At 38.6% G+C, this 24,323-nt stretch overlaps 1 protein-coding gene across 6 annotated transcripts in view; it reads right to left on the bottom strand.

Moving 5' to 3' along the window:
- Positions 1-24,323, bottom strand: part of BMPR1B (bone morphogenetic protein receptor type 1B) — a 230,949-nt gene that overhangs the window by 93,071 nt on the left and 113,555 nt on the right. For 4 of the 6 annotated variants that reach the window (XM_068187541.1, XM_068187543.1, XM_068187537.1 and 1 more), the window contains one exon: positions 8,656-8,807. The exons of 1 other annotated variant lie outside the window; for it this stretch is intronic. The gene's annotated coding sequence lies outside the window, so the exon portion shown is untranslated. Of the gene's footprint in view, positions 1-5,162; positions 5,498-8,655; positions 8,808-24,323 lie in introns of all 6 variants that reach the window. One more of the 6 variants, XM_068187538.1, reaches the window with a different exon arrangement.

The following is a 24,323-nucleotide window of genomic DNA, read 5'->3' on the forward strand; positions in this document are numbered from 1 at the left end:
TTCTTCTCCCTTGCCACATAGGCATTGCAGAGCACCCATATGGCAAAGGGGCAAATAGCAGCAAGACAGCTTATGACTGTGTTCATTTTATGTTTTCAGTCTGTTTTAATAATAAAAGCCATAGCTTTAGATAATCTCTTAAAAAGAGATGTTTTGAACAGAATTCCTTGATTTCTTTCCCCCCCCCACCAGTCTGAGTTTTCAAACTTCTCCCTAATTCGATGAGAATTAGAAACTTTATTTTGCTTCACTGCATGAAAACATTTTCCTGTGACCATTTGAGTGTGGACAGTAGGAATATTTGACAAAGAGCAATGACTGAGAGGCTAATGATGAGGTTACAAATGCTGGCAGCTCTGGGCATCCATTCAGAGCACTGCAGGGGAATCCTGACAAGTTTGCCATCTTATCCTTCAATTTCCCATTGAAAATGCTAGTTCACTGACATCTATTTAAAAAAATCTTTCAAATGGAACTTTTTAACACATACTTCATTGTAATTTCAGGACCTCATCTCCTGCATGTGAGCTGACTTCTTGGGTGTGAGGATCCCAAACAGATTACTTGAGTGTTGTATGACATTAACTATTCACACTGAACCACCAGCAGCTTTTTCAGTAGGAACAAAGAAAGGACCTCAGGGACAGTTGGAATAGGTAGGAAAGGATGAAGCAAATCCTACACCGCTGGCATCTCAGTGTCCTGTCCAAGTTCTCTGAATGTACAACAGTGATACTCAACCTTTCTGTGGAACTAGTAAACACACCACAGGAAAATGAGCTGGATGTGTGGCTTCAGCACACAATGCAATAAACACATCAATATAGCAGGGAAAAAAATATCTGCAACAGGAGAGTCCTGAGGATCTGCAGAAATGCTGGGACAGATGCCACTGAAGAAGTGATCTTTTGTGCCACCCTTTTCAAATAAACATAAAGGAGTCATGAGTACCACTATCAGTTCCTGAGTGACCTCATCTGAACACAGAAGGAATAATAATATAATTAAACTACCATAAAACATCTGTTTTTCCCCCCCCTTTTAGAATCTAGGGAACTGTGTTCCCATTACTGTATGAACTGTGTTCATATTACTACAAAAGTTTGACAGACTCCTTCAGCAACCTATCAGTAGTTAAATTTCGACCAAAATTGGGATTCTGATTTCTGCTAGGTTCCAGCTTGCCTCATGTGTAGGCATAAGAGGAAAAAAAAAAAGGAAGTATATAATTTTCTCCTGGAACAGCAGCCATCACAAGTGAGCTGTCAGGCCACTGGACAAGATGAGCACTTGATGTGAAATGTCCTCCAGGGCACAAGAAGCCTTTGTCATCTATCCTTCACCTTTGTATCCAGTTAAAATGTTTGTGAAACAAATCCTGTGTTTTGTTCTGGCTCCTGCGACGTTCTGTCCTGCACTCTGGAATGTGAAGAGAAGCTAGACAAAACATCAGGAAGGCACTTGGAGAAGGAGGGGACCTTCAAAGCCAGGCAGCCTCCTCAAGGACAAGGCTTGCAATCCACTTCTGTATTTGCAGTTGGCATGAGGAACTTACAATAATCATAATAAAACACACATTGAAACTGTGTTGTAGCAGAAACTTAAACTTCCAGCTCTGCATTCTGAAATCTGCCCTCAGTCAGAGAGTGTTAAAAAGTTGACCCTTGCTCATATATTGCCTGAACTGACTTAAGATAAACAATGCTTTTGGCACTGGATTTTGTTTGCTTGCTTGAAATTTTTGTCAGGGCCGTGGAGATAAATGAGAAACGACTTGATAAAGCATTACAGGAATGTGTTTCAATGGTTAAATATTTTGGTTTTAAATAAAATTACTTTAATCCTCAATGCACCTTCTGAACTGTTTTTAACTTAAAGTAGGAAAAAGTTTAGAAATAACTTTACAGATATGTTCTTTGTTTTAAAGGGAAAAAAAAAAAGACATTTCAAAATAAATGGCTTATACCTTGGGGAGTGTTAATGAGGCAAGATATTTCCAAAGAGCCTGCAGAGCGACAATAGCACACGGACTGTGGTGGTTCCACAAGTGCAGAACTGCCCCCAGCAGTGAACGCCCACTGAAGTGAAGCAAAGCACAGCCAGGAGGGAGGGAGACAGAGAGGGGGAGAAAGTGGGAGGGAGAGAAAGAAAGGGAGAGAAGGGAAAAAAGCCCCAAACTGTTGCAAGTTCATGCACCCCTATTACAAATTCATTTTAATTAAACAAAGAGATTATACAGACATTGCTGACAGGGATTATCAAAATAGAATGGCGCCACCTGCCCCTTGCAGCCCAATTAATTAGCAGAGAATCTGAGGTGCCAATTATCACAAAGGAATAAGAAAGGATCAGTAAACATAGCTCATGATGAACTTGAATATTAACTCTTTCAGCTCACAGCTGAAGTCCCACAGCCTCACATACAGCCCTGATGCTGCTACAGCCCTCCAAAAGCCCCACACTGAAAAGACAACAGGCTTCTCCACATCCCTCTTTCCCATGGCTTTGTGGAGTATGACCCTTCCTGCTCTTCCTGAAGTTCCTAGGGCACTTTTAAAAAATATGTCACTAAATTTAAATAGCAGAAAAAGTAATTTAAGATTGAAAAGATTCCTCAAAACAAAACAGAATTCCAGTTAATGACAGATAACAGGTAAAAGTTTTAATTTTCTAGGAAGTAGGTATTGCTCATAGGTGCTTGACTCCTTCTCTCCCTCCCCTCATAAGAATCTTCTCTGTCAAGTTCTTGGGTAGGATACCTCCAGGAGCAAAAGAATGCAAGTAGGAAGGTTCAGCATCAGTAGCTAATTGCCATCTATTTTCCTGGGGAATCCAGAGTCTACCAGAGTATCCCAGAAATGAAACTTCTGGCTTTGGATCTATGCAGTGTGAGCCATTACCAAAGGCACTGCTGTGTCCAGTCTGCCTCAGCATTTGCACAACTGGCTGGTGGTGGCCCTGGAGAGGGAAGAGCTACTGCCATTTGCCCTTCCCTGGTAAAAATCACTCTTAGCAGAACTTCCTCCTCCTTCTAGAAGGTTCTGAATTGTACCTGTCCTCAGTCTATGGACTTGAAGCTGTGCCATAAAGAGGAATCAGTAAGTACCTCATGTGTGGGGGCTCAGGATTTTTTCCAGTTGTTGAAGGAAACACACTGAGGAATGACACCTTCAACTTCCCCTCCTCAAAAGAGTGATCTGCTGCCTTTCAGGGCAGGCAGTGCTAGCACATCTTATGCAAACCTGTAATCACAGCTTAACCTTACTTCATGGTTTCCTGGAGGCCATAAAAACAAATGAACAATGAGATGCAAAGCTATGGAAGCAAGAAAAGGCAACCGCTCCCTTTTTAAATGTTTTTTTTTCCCTGCAAAATAGAATTTCTTTTAGGGAATGCATATGCTCATTTTATAGTTATATTGACAGCTACTGTAAGTATTACATAGAATGATAAACTTAGCTTGTAGAGCTAAGCAACTCAATACAAAAAGGGTCGATGAATCCTCAGTTATCTCAGTGTAAATTCTGTGATTTTCTGTTGTCCTCGCTGGATTTGAGTATCACATCTGCAATTAAACTCCACTCATGTCTTTGTGCTATTTCTTCTCTATTGCATTTGAAATAGAAAAAAAAAGGTGGTTTACATGACAAACCATGTCATTAAATATCAGGCAAAAACTGTATTGACTCAAATCAGGAAAAAGTGAATCTCAAAAGTTTGGGTTTTACTGTCAACATTGTTCAATACTCCTGTAAATAAATATGAGAACAGGGTGCTACAAGAGTAGAAAGAAGCACCTATAGTGCAACTGCATTTAAATTAATCACACTAGTGATATTGGCATGATATATAATTGCACTCCCATATCTATCTTGAGGACTGCAAAACAAAGTCCAAATACTTCAACAATGCAAACTGTGAAATACAACAAGTTTAATAAGCATATTTGCTTGCAATGCCAAGCTCCTCTTCTTTTCTAAAGTGCCTGCTGGATCGTTACTCAATGGCTTTATTGTTTTGGGATCAGAAAGCGAGGACTTCAGCTCTACAATGCACAGTTTGTCACCCTTTGGATAAAGGAGCTGTGAACCAAAGCAGTGGGACATACTTGCATTTAACACAGTGTGCTCTGAAGAGTGGAGCACATGCTGGCAGGACTTGAAAGCCCTGAAATGCCAGCCAGTTCCTTCAGTTAAATTGGTGAGACCTCCACATACCTGTGGGGTGTGAAAAGACCCTGGTGCTCATCATTCTGCATTAGGATTGAGTTCATCTTATCAAATGGGCCTTTGAGCATATTGTGGAGTAATTTACCAACCGAAAAAATCATAACGATTTTCCACTTCATTTACCTCAACAGTAGCTACGTAATGTCAATAGTTTTAAACATTTAATTAGACACACCACGTGTTTTATGCTCTACTAATTACATAAAATTGTGCTCAATAATTTTCTTCCCATTGAAACAAACCTTAAGCAGCTGTTAAAACACTAATTAGGTGAATGCTTCCACGCTGTGCTTTTGGCTTGGTGCCAAGCGCATTCCTCCCAGTGGTGAGCGGGGTTTTTCCAGTGTCCATGATGCAACCCTGAACGCACGTCAATCTCTGCTGCACCACAGAACTGAGAGTGAACACCAAACATTTATTTTGGCCCTCACCTTAGAAAACTAACTTTATATATATAAAATGCAACAGTTCAGAAAGCTGTTCAATTACACTGGGCTCTTATTTTTCTGTGCTTCCATTTTTATCTCCAAAGAGCAGCTAAATTTGACACAGAGCTTGTCGTTTGCAATCTCCTATGAAATCAGCACTTTTTATTACATTGGAGCTGCCTTACAGACATTATCTCACAATACAGTCAAATAAAAATGTATTGCTGAGCCTGGTACAAATGAAGCCTTTAGTACTTAGATACTTTAGGGTTATTTTATTCCTAAAATTTTAAAAAGTTATGCAAACCACAGTTAACCATGCATACAGTGTCAAGGGATGGGAAAATACTTTTTGATTTTCAGTTTTACACAAGAAGATAATTCAGAGAGGTTTTATTTACTTTAAATATCCTTGAGAAAGGGCATTCAAGTCTTACACAAGAAGATAATTCAGAGAGGTTTTATTTATTTTAAATATCCTTGAGAAAGGGCATTCAAGTCTTACCATTGACAAGTTTGGTGATCCTAATGGCATCCAGAACTGAGTCAGTACCTCTGAATGTCTCAACTGGCTTCACTCAGAGCTTTAACTCTGGCTGTAACTCCAGTAAAATCAGGTTCTCTTAATTAGTGACTAAGCCTGTACAGCTGCAGGCCTAATCCTGGCATTCCTACAAGGATAGAGGCCTGGCTGAGGGGACCAGATTGCCAATAACAGGAACTGTCTGACAGTTCCTACCTCAGCAGTCCTCCAAATCTGCCCATGCCTCTGTGAACTGGGATTTTGCTCTTGACCACATCCTGATGATTCCAGACTCAGGATTTGTCCCTGAATAATTCCTATAAGAAGAAATTGCCCATAATGGCCATCCTCAGAAACACACATGTATACTTTTCTCTACATTTTTTTTTTTAATCAGACCATAGTGAGTGTACATAAATCAAAACTTCAAAAGAAAACAGGGGCTTTTTTTGCCTTTGACAATTTTTTAAGCGTTATCACCTGAGTATGTTTGCTGCTTTTAAAGCCAAGAAAGTATGTTATATTACAAATTAATGGATTATTTATGTTCTTAGTTAATCTCTGTTCTTCACAAATTATGTTAACAATACTTCTTTTTTAATAATTTCCAGTGATTGGTGATCTGGCTGACAATGGATCTTCTAAAATACATTGCACCTGTGGGCTTCCTTCTTTTATGGAAAATTAGGAGGGACATGTCCTGGCTTCCTTTTCTAGTGGCATTAGGAGCTGCATCAGGTGTACTATTGAGCATTTTTTATTTTATAACTTGCATGTTCTGAAGTCAGGAACTTCACTAAAAAAGGACACAATTCTAATCCACATACCACATCACTGAAAACTGTAAGAACAGATCTGCTTAAAAGACAAACCCAAAGCATAAAATAAGTCAAATTTCCATAGTTCACATTGACCTCATGTACTTGTACAAATGGAAGAAGAAAGAGTAAGAATTTGCTGTATTTAGTGTCTGTATATAAATTCAGAATTTTTTTTTAATGTCTTGTTATATTTTGTTGAAAAAACCCTGCCAGTGCAACCAGACCACACACAACCAAGAGGCATTTCCTGGTTAAAAAGAGCATTTTCCTGTTTTCTGGAGGTTCCCAGTTTAGCCTGTTTCTTAATCCTTTTTCAGGTAGTAATATACCCGTACAAAGTGGGTAAAGGGAGGTATAGCTGAGGCAACATTAATATGCTAAGTGATTTTCCTTCTTTCAAACAGTCCCTTCACATAAGAGACTGTAAATCTTCATCAATTAATAATACTGAGATATAAGACAGGATCAAATGGAAGCTGTATTAAATGTATCTGTGGATGTAATTTCAAGTTCTCTTCCCACACAAGACCCATAACACTTTTCCTAGTACTAAGGTGTCATTGAGTCTCACCGTTAAATTCTTGAGTCCTAATGCAGAGTTCCCTCCCTGAACTATTCCTTTTACAAATCAAAATAGCAAATCTAGTGTTTGTTTTCCCACCCTGCAGGATAAAACATCCCCATCAACCAACTAATTCCAGCAGGCTGATCTAGGAAAATGTCATCTAAACAAGCTGATTTGTGTCCAAGGATCATTACTGCAGGAAAAACAAAAAAATAAACCATAGATCTTTTTTTTGCTGTTAGAAATGAAAATGTAAGTTCTTTTCAAAAATAAGTTGGGGGGTCTCATACCTGTGAAAGGGAGGAATTAATCTAAGATGTATTTCTGATAAATATTTAAGTGGGATGAGCATGGGCACTTGTCATGTATTTGGAAAACTAATTTAGTACATGATAGCTACTGTGTTTTCTTCTGCTTTTGTGTGGACTTGTTTAATGTACAAGGATATTCTGTAAGGACAAGGATATTCTTATTTTTACATGCATAAAAAACTGTGAAGATTCACTCACTTAAGTCTTCTTCCAGAAAATGATAGCAGAAATTAAACTAGTGTGGAAGAATTATACTGTACACATGTTGCTCTCTTCTGTAGCCAGTCACTAAGTTTGGAAAAGGCTTCTAAGATCATTGAGTCCAGCCATTAACCCAGCACTGCCAAGGCCACCACTGAACTATGTCCCTAAGCAACACATGTACACATTGTTGAACACTTTCAGCGATGTATATTCCACCACTTCCCTGGGCAGCCTGTTCCAGTCCTTGACCACCCTTTCAATGAAGAAATTTTTCTTCATATCTATCCAATCTACACCTCTCCTGGCACAGCTTGAAGCCATATCCTCTTGTCCTATCACTTGTTACCTGGGAGAAGAGCCTGACCCCCACCTGGCTACAGCTTCCTTTCAGATAGTTGTAGACAACAATAAGGTCTCCCCTGAGCGTCCTTTTCTCCAAGCCAAACACCCTCAGCTCCCTCATCTCCTCCACATAAGACTTGTGCCCCAGACCCTTCCCCAGCTCAGCTGCCCTTCTCTGGACTCGCTCTAGCACCTCAATGTCTTTCTTGTTGTGAGGGGCCCAAAGCCAGACACAGGATTTGAGGTGCAGCCTCAGCACTGGCAAGTCCTTTCTCAAGCTGGTGGACTGTTCATTCATAGCAAAACCCCAGTACATCTTTCCAACATTCTCATCTCACACCATTTGAAGATGGGATTGGGATCAGATGACTTCCCAAGGTCCCTTCCAACCTGAACATTCTATGATGCCTGCAGAACACTGGCAATCACATCAGGTGGCCATAACCTTAGTACCTTTCACACACAGCTCATTTCCTATTTATTCCTTTTTCCTGCACGAGTCAGTTGCACTCACCTGCCTCAGCCTGAGAAACTCAATTATTTCCTTTTTACAGCAGAGTACAGGGTGCTACAGGGTAATTTTCCCTTTCCAGCTTCCATATTTATTTCACGGAAACTTCCTTTATCAACCACATTCGTGTTCTTAGAAATGTGTTCCTTTCGATAAAAATGACTTACTGTTTTATGGAAGCTGAAGGCCAATGACCCAAATCCTATAAATAATTAAAAATACTTTCTGCCATAAAATCCTAAGTTGCTTTTTTCTCAGTAGCAGAGAAAGTATTTTACTATAAAAAGTTACATTTTGCCCACACTAAAAATTCTGCATTAAAAATACACTAAACGAGGGACAGATGTTTAAAACAGCAGACCTACAATGAAGTATTAAATATTGCTGGCACAGGGCGCCCTTTGGTACAGTTTAGTCTCTTTTTGCAATAGGCATGTTTTTACAGCTGTAAAAGCACCAAAAATTACTGTCTTTGCTCCAATATTAATATAGAAATCTATTAAAAAATACACAAGGCTGCTGAACAGATTAAACTATTGTTCATACATTCTATCATTAAAATAATTTACTTTAAAAATTAATATTAATGTCAAATGTTTTGAAGTTGTTTAAGAGGAATAGTGTCACTTTGAAGAATATATGGATTATCTATACAAAACTAAACAATTCCATTGTTTTCAAAATAAAAATTCAAGCCTCCAAGAAATCAAAGAAATCAAACCTGCTATTTGATGTTTTTCTCAATGACAAGCTGTCCAGCCCACAGCAGCACAGATAAGGTGAACAATCTTGTGTGAAATCACTCCAAATCTGCACTGAGGATGCAGTGCAGGATTAAAGCCCTTTTCCACAGGTACTGCTGGTGTCTTAGAGCTATGGGAGAAAGTGACACAGGTCATGGAAGAGCAGATTTTGTGGTCTAGTGGATTTTTGTGTTAAAACATGATATACATAAACAAGATGGGCAAAGAGATAACACATAGAACAGAATGATAATATTAAAAACTTCCGACCTATTAACTCTGAGGATGAACTTGGTAAATCCATAAACAACAACAGGATATGCTCACCACTATACATAGGTTCAGCTACATTAAAGATGTAATTTCTATATCCCAGGCTGGTGGCTAAGAGCTCCAAAATCAAACATCACAAGTTCACACTCTTTGCTGAATTTTGTCTCCGCCTGTGCTTCATTTACTTGAAGCACTAAGAAATCTGTGATCATCATAGTCCTGATGAAGTGATGCCTACTTAAGTTTGCAACCTGTCTGGAATAAGAATAGTTCTGAGATGTCCATAGCTCAATTCGTTTTAGTCAGTGCTACTCAAATATTAATTAGGAACATTAGTCCTTGTGACATGAAACTCTTTTACTACTCCTTGAGGGAATCAGGAAAAAAAATAATTCTATTGAATGTGCATGCATATAATAATCTTTGTCCAAACTCCTAGCAGAGAAGTGATAGGGTGCTGAGGAGAGACAAAGCTTGATTAAAAGCTCAAAACCCCAGAAAAACTATTTTAAAGGCTAGTAAAAAAAAACCTAGAAGAAAGGACAGAACAAGACAGGATGAGAATACATTTTGGCCAGCCAGCAGGATGCTAGCACATGCACTAATAGAAACAAGACTGCACAAGAGTTTGAGAGCACAGCTCCTGCTCAATAAACAAATTTCTTGAACTGGAGACATTTTCTTGGAAGGATTTTTTACAGCACAAACATTTCTAGTCTCTTCTGAAAGCCCTGGAAAACCAAACCCAAACCTCCCCTCCACTTCACACACACACACATAAAACCTGAAGATGCCAACAGCCCAAGTGAAACTGGATTGTCATTCTCTAGAAAGTCCCTCGTAGTCTGTCTTGAGTAGGTCTTTGCTGAGGAGGTTCTACCCATCTGTGGAGCTCAAAGCCCATCTCATAGCTACTTCCTGCCCTGAAGGAATGCCCACATCTCTGGAAGCCTTGTTGGTGTAATGGGCATGTCCCACACAGAGCCCCACCAGACTTCCCCCACGTATGGGGTTCCAGCTGTGCACACCTGGGGATGCAGAGGCGTGACACAGCAGCACTGCCACAGCGGCCAGCACAGCCCAGCACATAATGAAACAAAGAGAGCCCTCGCTCCTCTGGTTAGACAAAAAAACTCCAGGGACTATAAAATGTAAGGAGGGAAGGGAGAGAGAGAGTAAAAACAATCTCTGAGCAAGAAAACAAGATAAATTCATTGAATAAATTATTTACTGGAATTATTCACTTAGCTTCAATTACAATCTATCCATTCTATCCACCATCTACATCAAATTATAATAAATTATTCTATTATAACTTGGCTTCATTCCTGCTGATTTGCAATAGCTTATTTTTTCAGAAAATAATGGTCTGATCCTGTTCAACTTTCCACAGGATTTAGATGTGGACATACCCAAAAGACAATTTATTTTTGAGAATCTCACTCCTTCTGTAAATTAAAGAGAGAGGAGTGAGCATATTATATTTAAATTGCCAGCAGATATTATAGAAACATAAAAAAGACCCAAGATATCAAAACAATATTAGAACAAAAATATCTTGTTGCTTTCCTGAAAATTTTGGCATATGTCCTGTACTGGATACTTAAATGCAATTCTGAGAATATATAAGCACTCTCCATCCTTCTGCCATCAGGTCTCTTTTCAGAGCAGATGTTTTAGGATTCTTCTGAGTCTAAAATATCTTATTCTACTTTATCAGACCACCTCTGAAATTCATAAAGAGTTGTACTTGAAAATTAATTACAACAGAATGCAGAAAAAGGGAAAAAAAACCCATGAAGGTCACTTTTTTACATAATATATAAAAATAAAGTTAGTTTCCACAGCCACAGAGAATTATTTTTTAGGAATCCAAACCTGCACTGGGATAAAATGAGCACAGGTCAAACTAAAAGGTCTAGTTACACTGAAAGCACAGCAGGTGTAATGTCCAGTTAAGTCAAGGGTTTGCAAACATGTTCTCATGTTTGCTCACCTTCCTTTCCTCATTCCCATACTCCTACCATCTCTGTGCACATAAGCTGATCAGACAGACACTGACGTTTTAATTCTATATACACTGTAAGTTTTACAACATCCTTGATTTCATCACAGCATGTATCATATTGTAGATGAAAACAGAAATAGATAAGGAAAAAGGAGAGCAAAAAACATGACTTTTACACATTTTCCAGTAGTTTATGAAACAACACTACAAAGCAAGAGATAACCAAGGCCTTATGGGTCTCTCTTACCAGGGGCAGCTGCTGGAGCAGCAGGATGAGACCAAACTCTACCCATGTGAGCAATCTGAAGGCAAAGTTAAACCAGGTGTGTGAAAGGGTGGGCATGCTCTGAATGGGATAGATTGGTTCTATCCCTGGCAAAAAATGAAGGACAATGTAGAAGATAGCAGCGCAGAGGAATTCCACCACAAATACAATAACCTGAAAGCATCTTGGATGTAGCTACAAATTCATATCCACATTTCAAGAACGTGAAAACACCTTGGATGTAGCCACAAATAAAAGAACCTGAAAGCACCTTGGATGTAGCCACCTCAGGTTCCACCTTTTCAAATATGTATCTCAGAAAAAACGCTAGACATCACACTGGTAAGATGAAAGCAACGCTTACTTTCTCTGTCACTCTTAGAGGAAAAGTGTGGGGTTTTATTTTCCTAGTATTAATTTGTTCTACTATGCTAGAAGTGCTTTTGTAACCCTAAAACACGCTAGCACTACTTCCATGTAGTTTCATTGCTGTGTCTACTACCATTACAGGATAAGAATATACTTCAAGACAATAATTCACTTAGCTAGTTGCCAGAGCCAGCATTATGTGAATAAGCTTGATAGATCTCTGTTCCTAACCTATCAGAAAACAGTTTATGGAATCTAATAAATTAAAAATGAATTGTCTCCAGCAACCATATATTTCACAATAAATGTACACTCTTTGATCTAACTGACTGTGCTATGTTCTAATTAATTTTTATACAGAAGTTTGCTATTGCCTCTTAAATGGATTTTATACACAAGACTAATCAGCTAGCATTTTCAGCTGTGCCTTTGTCTTTTCACCTTCCAACTAAGTTAAAAATTCACAGAATTCTAGAATTTATGGCATAGCTTTCTACATACAAGCCTTTTCAGTTTAAGGAAGGAAAGACCTGTATTTTTTTCTCTGCTTTCTTGACTCCAACAGGCACATAATAGAAATAAATATATGGCAACAGCTTAAGGACCTGCTTCTAGACAGTATGACTGTGGAAATGAATCCCTTTCTAGCTCTCAGCTGCTTCCCTACTCAGAAAATGTACTGGAGTTAGTCACTGTGTATCCCCTCCACAATCTTCTGAGACAGGTATAGAGCTATTTGGTATTGCTGTTTGGAATGACAGGGCAGCTGGAATGAAGTAGGGTTTTGGCCTTGTTTCTGCTGGGGTGTTGTAACTGCCCATTCATGAGCAGATTTCCTGTGACAATGACCAAGAACCTGGAAAAGACATCCACGACTGCAAGGCAAAATCCCTAATTTGGACTGGATGGTCTACGCCCAGTTTATTTAATGCATATGATGTGTAGGTTCTGGCATCAGGGAAAAAAATACCAGTGAGGCTGGGGCAGAAGGCATTAGCCTGGGGACTAAAGGAGAAATGAGGAGCTTGGCCACTGATGCCATTTACCTCCTGCTTTGCCACAGCAGGTAGATTCTGTTCACCTGCAGGACTAAAATGCAATAAAAAATTCTAATTCATTAGAAATAAAACCACATTTACTCCCTTGTCCAAATCCTCCTCTGTCTTTATGAATTCGTGCAGAAAGGTCTAAGGCTCTTTACATGTTTTTGCATAGCACCATCCTTGCTTACAAGTAAAAAGCTGTGCCTTTAATGGTCTACCTGCCATGAATCTCTGAAGGGCAGTATGATGCAAACACTTAAGCTATAAAAGATGCTCTAATATCTTTTATATCCATATATATACATATATAAACATATATGTATGCTTTGAAAATTAAAATAAAAGCTTAAGGAAATGAAAAAAGCGTCCCATACATTCCCAGTGAGAAAGAGAATAGCAAATTCATCCTCAGCATTAGGTATCACTACACAATAAAAAATTCTTGTTGCATATCATGTGGTCTAGAGACACCAGTAAAGCTGACAAAATATCCACTTAACAAAAGGCCAGAAAACTGTCTGTCTAGAGTGGCTTAAATATGTGAGGATCCTGCCTTGGGATAGAGCCAGATGACCTTGGGAGATCTCTTTCAGCGATTTTCTATGATTCTGTAAAAATAGCTATGGGGATTTAAAAAACTGGTATTTTAAAAGCATTCTTTACTCTGTGGAGAAACTCTGTCAAGAGGCATTCTTACACTTTGATACTGTCTTCCTATAGACTGATATTACAACAAGTAAGTAAGAATATGCAGAAATTAAATAATACTTTTAGACCATGGGGTGGTAATTTTATTTTTCTTCACATACAGACCATACAAGACCGTTTATGTTAAATGTTCAAAAATTAAAATAAATTCCAAAATACAGACAGGAAGTCAGTGCAATGGGAACCAAATGGGAGTAATGGGACCCAGGTGGTTGGAATGGGTACAAAAACCCACATAGATGGCCATGTATGGCACAAATTTGAGCCTGGAGATGATTATTCCAAAAGAAAGAATAGCTGTAAACTGTTAATGGTATCAATGAAAACATCTTGGTGACTTACCACTGAGGAACGAGTGATGAGGGAGAAGTGTATAATTTACAGCTTTAATTGTTGCTAATACAAACTGATAGTGTAGATACTGAAACTACACCATATTAAGGAATATAACAGTATAGAACAGCATGTGCAGAGAATTTTAACTCTTGATTTGGATGAGACCTGAGCATAACAGAAGTGGCAAGATGGAATTTACTTTCAGTTTGAGTCAAGAAACAAACAGCCACAAAAAGCTTCCAAAGTCATAGGACAGAACTGTCAGCTTAGGACAATTAAGGATAATAAGCAGAATAGGAGGAAACCTGTTATTCAGCATGAAAGCAGGTAGAGCATATACATTTAAGATTCAGTAATATAGTTTGGGCCACTGAAATACCTTAATTTACTTACCCACCTCTCTGTTTATTCCAAGACAGAAGACAAACATCCTATGCAAAAAAAAGTTCATGTACAAAGCTCATCTAACTCATGAACAAAGCTCTCCTGGATGAAAAATAAACACCTTTAAGAAGTTTTTCATTAAGAGAAATAATATCTGCAATATGGCACAAAATGGTAATAACTAGCCTAGGTGAAAGAGGCCAGAAGCATTTCTGGCATTGGGTATGTAAGGTTAATACCTTCAAAGAATGTAGAGAGACTTTGTCAACCCTGCTGACAGCAGAAGGTTCAGTGACAGGAAATTAAGAAACAACGACAAGGACTTTGTAGATTTGCATTTTATAAAGGTATCCAGCAAAACCTATGACTGAAGGACAGTGCACTGATTTCAGTACTCTTCCTTCACTGCAGAAAGACAGAGAAAATGCACACCTTTTTACTTGCTGCATTTTATAAAGCAGTATGGCTTGCTTGGCCCCTTGGGGATTCTGTGATAGCTGAAGTCTTCTTGTTAGCACTTTTTTTAGAAGGAGGGAGCATTTTTTTTCACAAAGGAGGGAAAGAGAGAGGGAAGAGATTGATGCTGTGTATCACAGTCCACCTTAAAACCTTTAGAAACATTTTGAATGTATATGTCCATGTTGTACACTGACGAAATATCAATTTATTAGAAACACACCAGTGTAGCTATCCTACCAAAGAACAGTGAAACAAAAAGTTCGACTTATAAAGTCCCATGTAAAGTGAATTTTTTAACTTATCCAGATCCATCTTGTCAAAAGAAACTGATATTATTTGTTTCTACTTAGATGACACATCAGCCCAAGGACAGAAATATTTAAAGTACATATTATGAGCAATGTTTATTTGGGGGGTGGTGGGGTGGTGTTACTGTTTTCCATTGTAGTGCCATTCATCTGGGTATATTTCTTTTGTTAATATTTTTTTTGTTTTGCTTTGCTTTTCGATGAGAATCAAAGCCTTTGCAGCATATAGTATAAAAATAAATAAACAACCCTGAAAGGAATAGTAAGGAAGCAATCAGAAATTTGCAAAATTATACAGACTGTAAACAAGTCAAGAACAAAGCGCTCTAGGTATTAAAAGCAAGTGGAACCCAAAGTCACTGTCTCAAGGTGGTAATAGAGTAAGACCAGAAAACAGCCAACACCATCAGATTGACCTACAATCTAAAGGCAGACAGTATAGAGGACTTTTTTGATTAAATTAGAAGGCTAAAAATATGAAATGTGAAACTTCTGAAAAACAGAAGACAAGGGGACAAGAAGTGAATTCATAAAACACAAAACACATCAACATTGCAGCTAAGTAAAATCCATTTAAGTTTGGTGCCAGTAACCCAGTCAATATAGCTTCTGATGGTAAACAGCCTGAAAGAGGTGGCTGGCCTTTACTGGAGGAAGAGAATAGATCTAAGTAAATCCCATGTGAAAAAGAAATGAAAAACATCTGCTAAAGACACAAACGGTTTGTTGGCTGACATCAACAACGGGAAAGCTTCCAGTATATCAGGTCTGGGCTTGCCAGCAGGTGTTGCTGCAATTATTCAGAACAATTAGAGGTGATTTTTCCAAAAGCACGGAGATGACAGGGCCAATAAATAAGGCAAGCATGATATTGTCAGCAACTGAAATGTAAGTATTTCTCATAAATCTTTTGAGGACCTGTGCAACTCAGTACTTTAAATTTAATTTTAACTCAGTATTTATTTAGCCACCAGAGCCTCAAATTTTACCAGTCATACTAATGTGGAATAATATCCTACTCCATGATGCTACCAAAATCCTCCAAACAACATGATTTCTATAATATCTCCTTTCCTATGGAGTAGAATCTCCCCTTGGCAAAGAGAAATATAACTGAAAGCAAATACACCACATAATATTTTCACATAGCATGTACTTGAGTGTATTTATTTGTTTTTAATAAGCATGAACTTTCATTGATGTTGACATTCATTATTATTTAGATTAACTAACTTGATTCGTCTCATTACAATTTTTTTTCTTTACTTTGCAGAAGATCTCCAGTATTTGTATTTATTCTCTGTGGCTATGCATCAGCTGAGAAGAAGGCATAAAACAGCTCTCATGTTTAGATGTTGAGTTTTTTCAATATACTATGACTATGCATACAGTATTCTCTATCTGGGCATACATGTTAACAATAGTTTATAGATAAATACCAAACACGGTTTAACAAATTTACCTAATGCTAAAATCTCCCCATTTCTGCCATTCATGAACCGCATTATGCACACCCATCATCATCAGGATTATTTAGAGGAGGTTCTCAAAATTATGTCCTCATCATGATTTGCTGTCAAGCCTGATTTAAACTACATTCTCAATTAATTCCTCATTTTAAAAGAAAACAGAACTTTTTTTTTTTTTTTAACCATTCATCTTTCTAACTAGCTTGGATAAGAAAAAGTCTGTTAAAAAACCCAAAGACATGATATGCCTTGCATCATTTTGAACCATTAATTTACTGCTCATGGAAATCAACCAAGGGTTTCAGTGGCTTCTTCACACTGAACTGCATAATGACCACTTATCCCTTGATTTGCTGTCTTGCTGTTAGTTTTACAGCTGGACTCTCTGCTATAAGCAAACCTCTCTGTCATTTACATCATGCCCTGCATTTCATGGAAAACCTGCACTGCAAAGAGATAGCAATTTTTACTTCATTGAAGTAAGAGAGCTAGGCAGATGGCTCATGGCAAATACTGCTTATTTCAATGTTATATTATTGAGACATCTCCTAGACGTGTAACCCAGCCTCAGGACCAAGAGTCAGTCCCTCTTCTCTGGCACGTTTTATAAAGTACTTACTCTGTGCAAATAGAGTAACGAGTTTCTTTTTTATAATTAATTTCCAACCATTCATATCCTTCGAGCTGAAGGTTAATTACATGCTCAAGTCACTTACTCTGAGATTGAATGGTACCAATTCCTTGCATGCCTAGAATAAGTTACTTAGCACACTCTCAGCTTTCCTCTTCAAAACATGCACGTCACTGTTTGCCTCAGGAAAGATGCATTAATGGAGACTATAAAAATCTTCTCAGGATGCAAATTGCTATTTAAGTGTCAGATATTACTTTATTCTAAAGGACTATGAGGGTAGAAGAAGTAAGGATGCTGATAACTGCCAGAAAGATTTAAAAAAACTCCTTGAGAGAAGTAAGTCCTGGTAGTGCAAGTATAGGATGAGACATGGTTTGACTGAAGGGATGCAATGAAAAATCGCTTTGTCTTACAAAGTACATTTTCTTCATCTACAAGTTTAAACCAAACAAAACAACAAAATTTTTTCTTCCAACAGCCTGCTTTACAAACCACACCTGAAGCCATGCTGCATAAATCTGGCTCACATTAGAAAGCAATTAACACTTTTGTTGACAATCAACAAACAGAGTAAAATCCAGCTCATTTTCTCATACTGCTATAGAGCAGATAAAAGTAAAAAGTCGTAACTATTTACTTTTGCACTATGGAAAGCAGACGTATTTTGGAAGACAGATTTTGGATCTCTGAAGAAGGGTGACAGCATTTGTACAGAGTCATTTTCTGACCAAATTTGTACTTTACAAACAAATCCCCTATTGCACACCATCCTAGCTGGACTTGTTGAAAACTGGGGAAGTGTCTGCATTTGAAATAGAGTAATTTTCCAGTCACATCAAGCAGGTATGAGATTTCTTTCCCTCAAAATGTTGAAAAGGGCTGCAGAAAACTCTTTGCCTTGTGAAAGATGCAGAGCTGCTCTCCGTGGCTTCAGAAATGGAGACAGCACCTGCCATTTAATGCCTGTGCTACTCTAACGAAATAAGAAACAGCTTTTTTTCTTAACTGGTATAAAATAAAGCAAAATCCTTATGCCATATATGCAAAAGTAACCCTTGCAAATTCATTCTGTTATGCTCAGAAAACATGATGTAAAAGCTACTCTCAAACCCAAGGTGACCTTGTGCACAATGTGTGGAGGAGACAAGCAGTGTGAAGAAGGAATAGAGACCAACTTCAGCTGAAATTTAAGCTGGCCTCACTCTTCCTGGCACAAGAGAGCTGAAGGCCACAGGACTACTAAAGCAACCAGAACTAAAACACTACACATGCATCAGACTTTAAGACCTGCACTTTTCAGCACATGGAGGAAGGAGTTATTCTAAGTGAGAATCATCCCAGTGAGAAGGGTACAGCTTAGAATCCCACCCTGCACACTCACCTCTGCAGGTACCAGGACCCTGGGGCAGCTGAAAGGATTCTTTATATGAGCTGCCCACCAAGTGCACCCACCACAGAGTGCTCCCAGGATTGCTGGCCATGAGCAGGTGCCGGCAGAATTGGTTTCCTCTGAGCCCAGGCGACAACGGGGCTCCGGGCACAAGCTGGGCAACCCAGCTCTGGGACAACCCAGAGCAGGTTCAATGCAGTTGTCCCCACTAAAGGCTCTCACAGCACCAGGAGAAAGAGTATGTTAGCACACACAAAAAATTAATTAGCAAGAGAAAGGGTTACAAGCTCCATAATTCACGGGTCCCACATTAATGATTAGCTAAGTGAACGAGCTGCTCAGTTGGTAATTTGATTCATTGGGAAGGAAAAGGCACTCTACGGACCTTGAAAGGTTTTAGCAGAACTGCGCGTCCCAGGTCACCCTGCTTCCCTCTGCCTTCACCATCTCATTGTCAAGCTCAATTTGCCAGCAAGGCCCTGACAATAAACACAGATAGATTTCAAGGTTAGTGGGCAAAACTCTTAGTGGATGTCATCATAGGCCATTGTAGTGATGTAATGAAGGAGATGCAGTGTTGGAAAGGGTTGGGGTTTTTGTTTTGCTTAGAAAATAGCATCATTTTATTCAATTATCGCTCTTCATTTATTTTACCTTCATCATTAATAGTTCATGTGTACCTATGCTGCTAAAAGTAAGCAGAAAAACATTCCTGGGAAGTTGAAGCATACTATTTATTGCTTGAAGGGAGAATTGAATGGTCTTCTAAACTCTCTAGATACTGATATGTAATTTTCCAAGTCAAAGCACTAGGACAATGTGCTTGTTAATTAAAAATCACACTTTACACTTGTGCTTTCTGAGGTGGGATGAAATACAGTAAATACTACAATTCACTGGCTTATTTCAATTTTTATAGAAACTATGGTCCCACTTCAGTGCCCTGGCACATAGTGCAAAGTTTAAGTAAGGGGTATTCTGACCTTAAGTGAGAGATTTCAAACATATTGCCTGTGGGCCAAGTAACAATGTAAGCCACAAGGATAAAGAAAAATCCGAGTATTATGTTCTCTGCTGCAAGAAAGGCATTCTTGAGTGCCAGTTTGACACAGGAACAACTGGCTGAAGACTTCCAATTTGCACTTTAGAACACAGTAGTCGCCTTGTCCTTCCTCTTCATGGCCACTGTCTGAAGCACTGTTATTTTATTGAGGTCATCCATGTTAAAATCTGCCTCTATTTTCCAACATGAAAAACAGCATCTCAACCAAAAAGCACATTAAAAGCTCCAGCTCTTTTCCCAAATCTTTCTTTCTATATAGTCAAGGAGGTTCTGTGCATTTGTAACTCCTGAAGTATGAGAATGGCAATGTAGATCATATTTCAAGATGTGCCTGGGACTACCACTACTCAGTAGTCTTAATTATGAATCACAGAGATGTGTTAGCAGTGGCATTATATTTTTTCTCCACACAAATATAAAAAAACTTAAAAAAATAGAAGCAGCAGCAGTACACAAAAATTGAATAGCATGAAAACTTGAGTTTTCTTATGCTCTAGGTACTCTCATATCATGTTAAAGACTAGGATAAACTTGAAAGGACTGTTCACACTGCAGATGCTGTTTCTAAGCCAGTATTAACGAGCAACCATGCATAATTCTCTGCATTCTTGGTTTGCCTAAATGAGCACCGGTTAAGCAACTAAGTCTTGCTCAAATAAGAGTGGACTTCCACTGTGCAAGAAAAAGATAAAGGTCAGTGATCAAGGGAGTTAGTGCCCACAAATACAGTGTTCTGTAAATGTACGTGATATTGAATGTGCACCTGCCCTCAGGCTAAGTAGTGTTCCCTTTGGATGTTAAATACTCTCATGCTATCCATACATAACGTGGTCGATGTAACCACCTTAACCAAGTTCTTCTCAGTGATAGGTGAATTTCTAATACTAAGCAGCACTTGGTAGTGATTTTCAAACACAAATCAAACTGAAAAATCCAGTATTCATCCAAGGACTAAATTCCGATGCCAGCTCAGTTTTTAAAAATTCACGGCAGCATGCCAGTAACATTGCTGTACAGGGCACCTGCAGGCAGGGTTCAAAAGTTCCGATTAGGAAGGTTTTTCTGGTTAGGAAAATAATATGGCTATTCATAAATTTAAAGGTGGTAAGGAATGGAGAATGCAAAATCACTTGTGTGACACATGGGAGTCAAAGAGGAGCTCTCTTAAAGAGGGAAAGAGCACTGAATCCCAAAACATAAATTGTTTCCTTGGTCACATAAGCATATTTTTGCATTTGTTAATTTGCTCTCAAGTTTATTACAAAACATGAAGAGCTCCCAGAGTCATCATCAGCAAGCTATGGTAATGAAAAAATGGAAGGTGCCACTCTTCTGACACTGAAAAGTATCTCAACTGAGGCAACACTAGCATCAAAAGTAAATTTATGCCGATTTTCCCATTTCTGCATGGGAACACAGATATTTTAAAAAGGACAAAACAGTGCAGAGGATACCCACTTCAAGATGGAAACAAATACTTCCATATTTATTACTAGGAAAGACTTTGCCCCAGGTGATGTCTGAATGGAGAGGAATATTAAAAAAACAAACAAAACCAACCAAACAAATCCAAGAAAAGCAAACAAACAACAAACAAAAAAAAACCCAACCCCAAATATCGGTTTTATTCTTCAATATCTTGAAACCAAGATATTTCAAAAGGATTTCCTCAAGAATCACAGAGGGAAAGAAGGAATACCCGATACCCTGCTCTGAAGTATATAATTTTCTCATGGAAATTAGTATTTCTTAAGACCAATCACAAAACACAGAATGAGCTAATAGCCCAGATATTAGAAGTGCCACTTCCAATATGGGAGATCCAGGTCTGAGTCCCCAGTTCAATAACCACCTCAGCATACATACAAAGAGAAATAGCCACAGGTGAAGGGGCTTGAAGTGTTCAGGTACAGCATGGGAAACAAAGCCCCACATCCCTGACCTGAATCAAACAAATTCATGAGATTGGACTTGAACCCTTCACAACCCACATATGTGCTCTCTGCATCAGGTATTGGCACAGGTCTTTCTAATGGTCTTTGTGACTCTGGTCCAGACTATAACAGCATTCCCAGATCCAAGAGAGCGTTCCAAAATACATTTTCTTCAAAATTGATGTTACAAGCCAAGATCCTATACTGGCACACAATCATTAAGAATAATGTCAGAAATCATGCTCAGCCCTTTCCCAACCCTGATAAACCCCCACCAAGGACTACCTATGTCATTTGTACAGTGTAATGATCCAAAGGACTACCTTCAACCAAAAGATGCACCTATTTTTATGAAGTTACCTTTACCTGTACATATGCATGTCCTGTTTTATTTTTAGAGAAAAATACTTACTTTTTTCACACACTTTTTTTTTTTTTTTGACTATGCCATAATCTCATTTCCTATATGAAAGCAGAGCTTTTGTGTCAACCTGATTACCGAGTTCTGATGGGGACTCCTCAAATAGAATGTGAGAGCAAAATAAATACCAAAGCAGCATAACATGAAAGAAAGCATCTGGCTTTATACCATCCCTGGAAATGCATTTCCTAAAACTGAAATTGTACAATGAGTTTTAAGATCCAGAATGACTTAAAAAGGGGCAGGCTGACTTCTGACATTCAAAAAACCAAAGATAAACCACATCCAATCCCAAACACAACATGGTTGCAAAGAAACACAGCCATGGCCACTAATATATTTTTATGTCTGTGCCCCTGCTTCAGTTACTAATGGGGGAAGGGGCATAACAAAAAGTGTTCACCTTGCTGTCCTTTCCCGTGAAGCTTTCCTAGCCATCTGCCTTCTAAAACCTCTGGAAGACAGCGTCACTCACCCTGGGAGTTCCTGCCATCCTAGCAGGTAAGCACTGACAGCCCTCCCAGGCTTGTCCACAAGAGTCAAAAAGCCCCAACATTACCCCTGCAACACCCAGTGCTGTTACAACTCCTGCAGATACAATGCTTAAGAGGCAGCGTGTGACTTTTCTCACCCCAGCCCCAGCAGGTAATTGGACTTTCCATGGATAATCCCAGAAATCAGAGAGAAAATCTCTGCCTCAGGAGTGACCCATTAGCACAGAGTTCACTGATCAGTAGGTTAACGTGCCATTAAAGCATCTCTCTGTGGGGCTTAGGAAGGGTCAAAAAAACCTCCATCACAAAGAGCAAAAAAATACCTACAGAGCTCACACATGGTTATATCAAGAACCTCATGAAAATGTCAAATTCAGCTCAGAGGCTATTCCCTTCCCTGGAGCAGCAATATCTATAGTCCTGACACTTTCTCCACATCTTTCCTTGAATGTCCCTTGGATTTGCAAAATACAAAGTATTTTACTAAATGATTTACTATTATTATTTTATTTACTAATTATACTGTTCACACTTGCAGTTTATGGTCCCTGGTTTTAAATGAGAGACCTATTTTTACCTGTTGCCAACAGGTAAGACACATTTACCCAGGGTAATGATGTGCACACAGAGTACCTCAGCTACTGGAGAGCAGTTTATGCTCAGTAAGGACCATGCAGGTTCAGCAATGGGGCATCAATTCTATGCCTATAGTAGCAAAAGGAGCAGTAGTAGTAAAATACAATAATAGTAAAACCTGTCCAGGCTGTGGTCATCTAGGGATGTACAGTCACTACACTGAAACTCTGAGGATGTGGACTGATGCCTTATGATCTGTTGTGTCCAAATACACTATGCTAAGTCACTTTTCAACAACTTTACTTTCTCTTATTCCTTTTTAGTTGCACTTTGGCCAAGGTACTAGACAAAGAACCTCCATACAACCTTCAAACAGAAGCACAGATAAATTTGGGTAAGGAAGAGGAAAAAAATAGGAGGTTTCATCTTGCATTTATCAGTTATTTATAAACCTCAAAGAGATGTGACAGTGCTGTCCTCTATGAAATTTACTAGCTATAAGGCACTTGATTTTTTATCTATTTTTATTTTTTTCAATGTCCATGTACCGGAATAGCTCTGTAATGATAGGATTTCCCAGCAGATTAGTTTTATTAGTTCTATTTGTCCATTTCATGTACATTTCTGTCTCCCCTGTTGCAGCTCCCTATGTATTTTTTTTCAATGTTTCTAGTGACAAGAGTGTCTAACCAAAATGTGAAAAAAGTGATACACATAGGAAATAATAATCATCATGATCTATAAATACAGACATAGTTTTCTACAGGTTCTTGTATAGACTGCTTTACTTACCTGGAAAACACCACTGTTCTTGACATTTACTTGCTACATCTTAAATGGGTGGATAGGTGCTTATGTCATGCACCCCATGCGCGCAAAACATTGGTGTTAACAAGTACAGCTAAGGATCTAACGTGAGCTCTGTCTTGCATTTCCTTTTATTTGTTAGTTTGAGCCTCAAGCTTAAAGTTATTTCAACAGACTTTTGTTTTCAACACATATTCACTATGTGTCTAACACCCTCTGAAGTTGCAAGCCACCCTCCCACTCACCCCCAAAAAATCTTCAACCAGTGCCAAAGTCTATATTTTCCTAACTTAAAGAAGTAATTCCAGGGCTGTCAACTGATAAATTTCATTCAGGGGAACGCTGTGTTCTTTAAGCAACACATTAATCTTCTCTGAACTAACCATAGTAAACATCAATGTTGAATTGTACAGATTTCACATGTTGCTGCCAGGAGAGAGTTTTAGAAGAATTATCCCCTTTTTAGGTAACCTGGCTTTTAAAATTACACCCTAGAATACGCAAACAAAGAAGACTAATGAACTCAGCAGCCTGTATGTATTGAGGTTGTATGTTGAAAAAGATACTGTGAGTAATGGAAAAAGGTTCATTTTTCAAAAGCAGGGAGCTGCCTGTGTGAAGGTAGGAGAGGAAGAATCTCTCTTTCACTTTGGTTATAACAGTTTGCTGTAAACAATCTTTTCCCCTCCGTTATCAGGGAATATC

The sequence above is a fragment of the Anomalospiza imberbis genome, chromosome 4, assembly GCF_031753505.1.
Source record: "Anomalospiza imberbis isolate Cuckoo-Finch-1a 21T00152 chromosome 4, ASM3175350v1, whole genome shotgun sequence".
NCBI lineage: Eukaryota > Metazoa > Chordata > Aves > Passeriformes > Viduidae > Anomalospiza > Anomalospiza imberbis.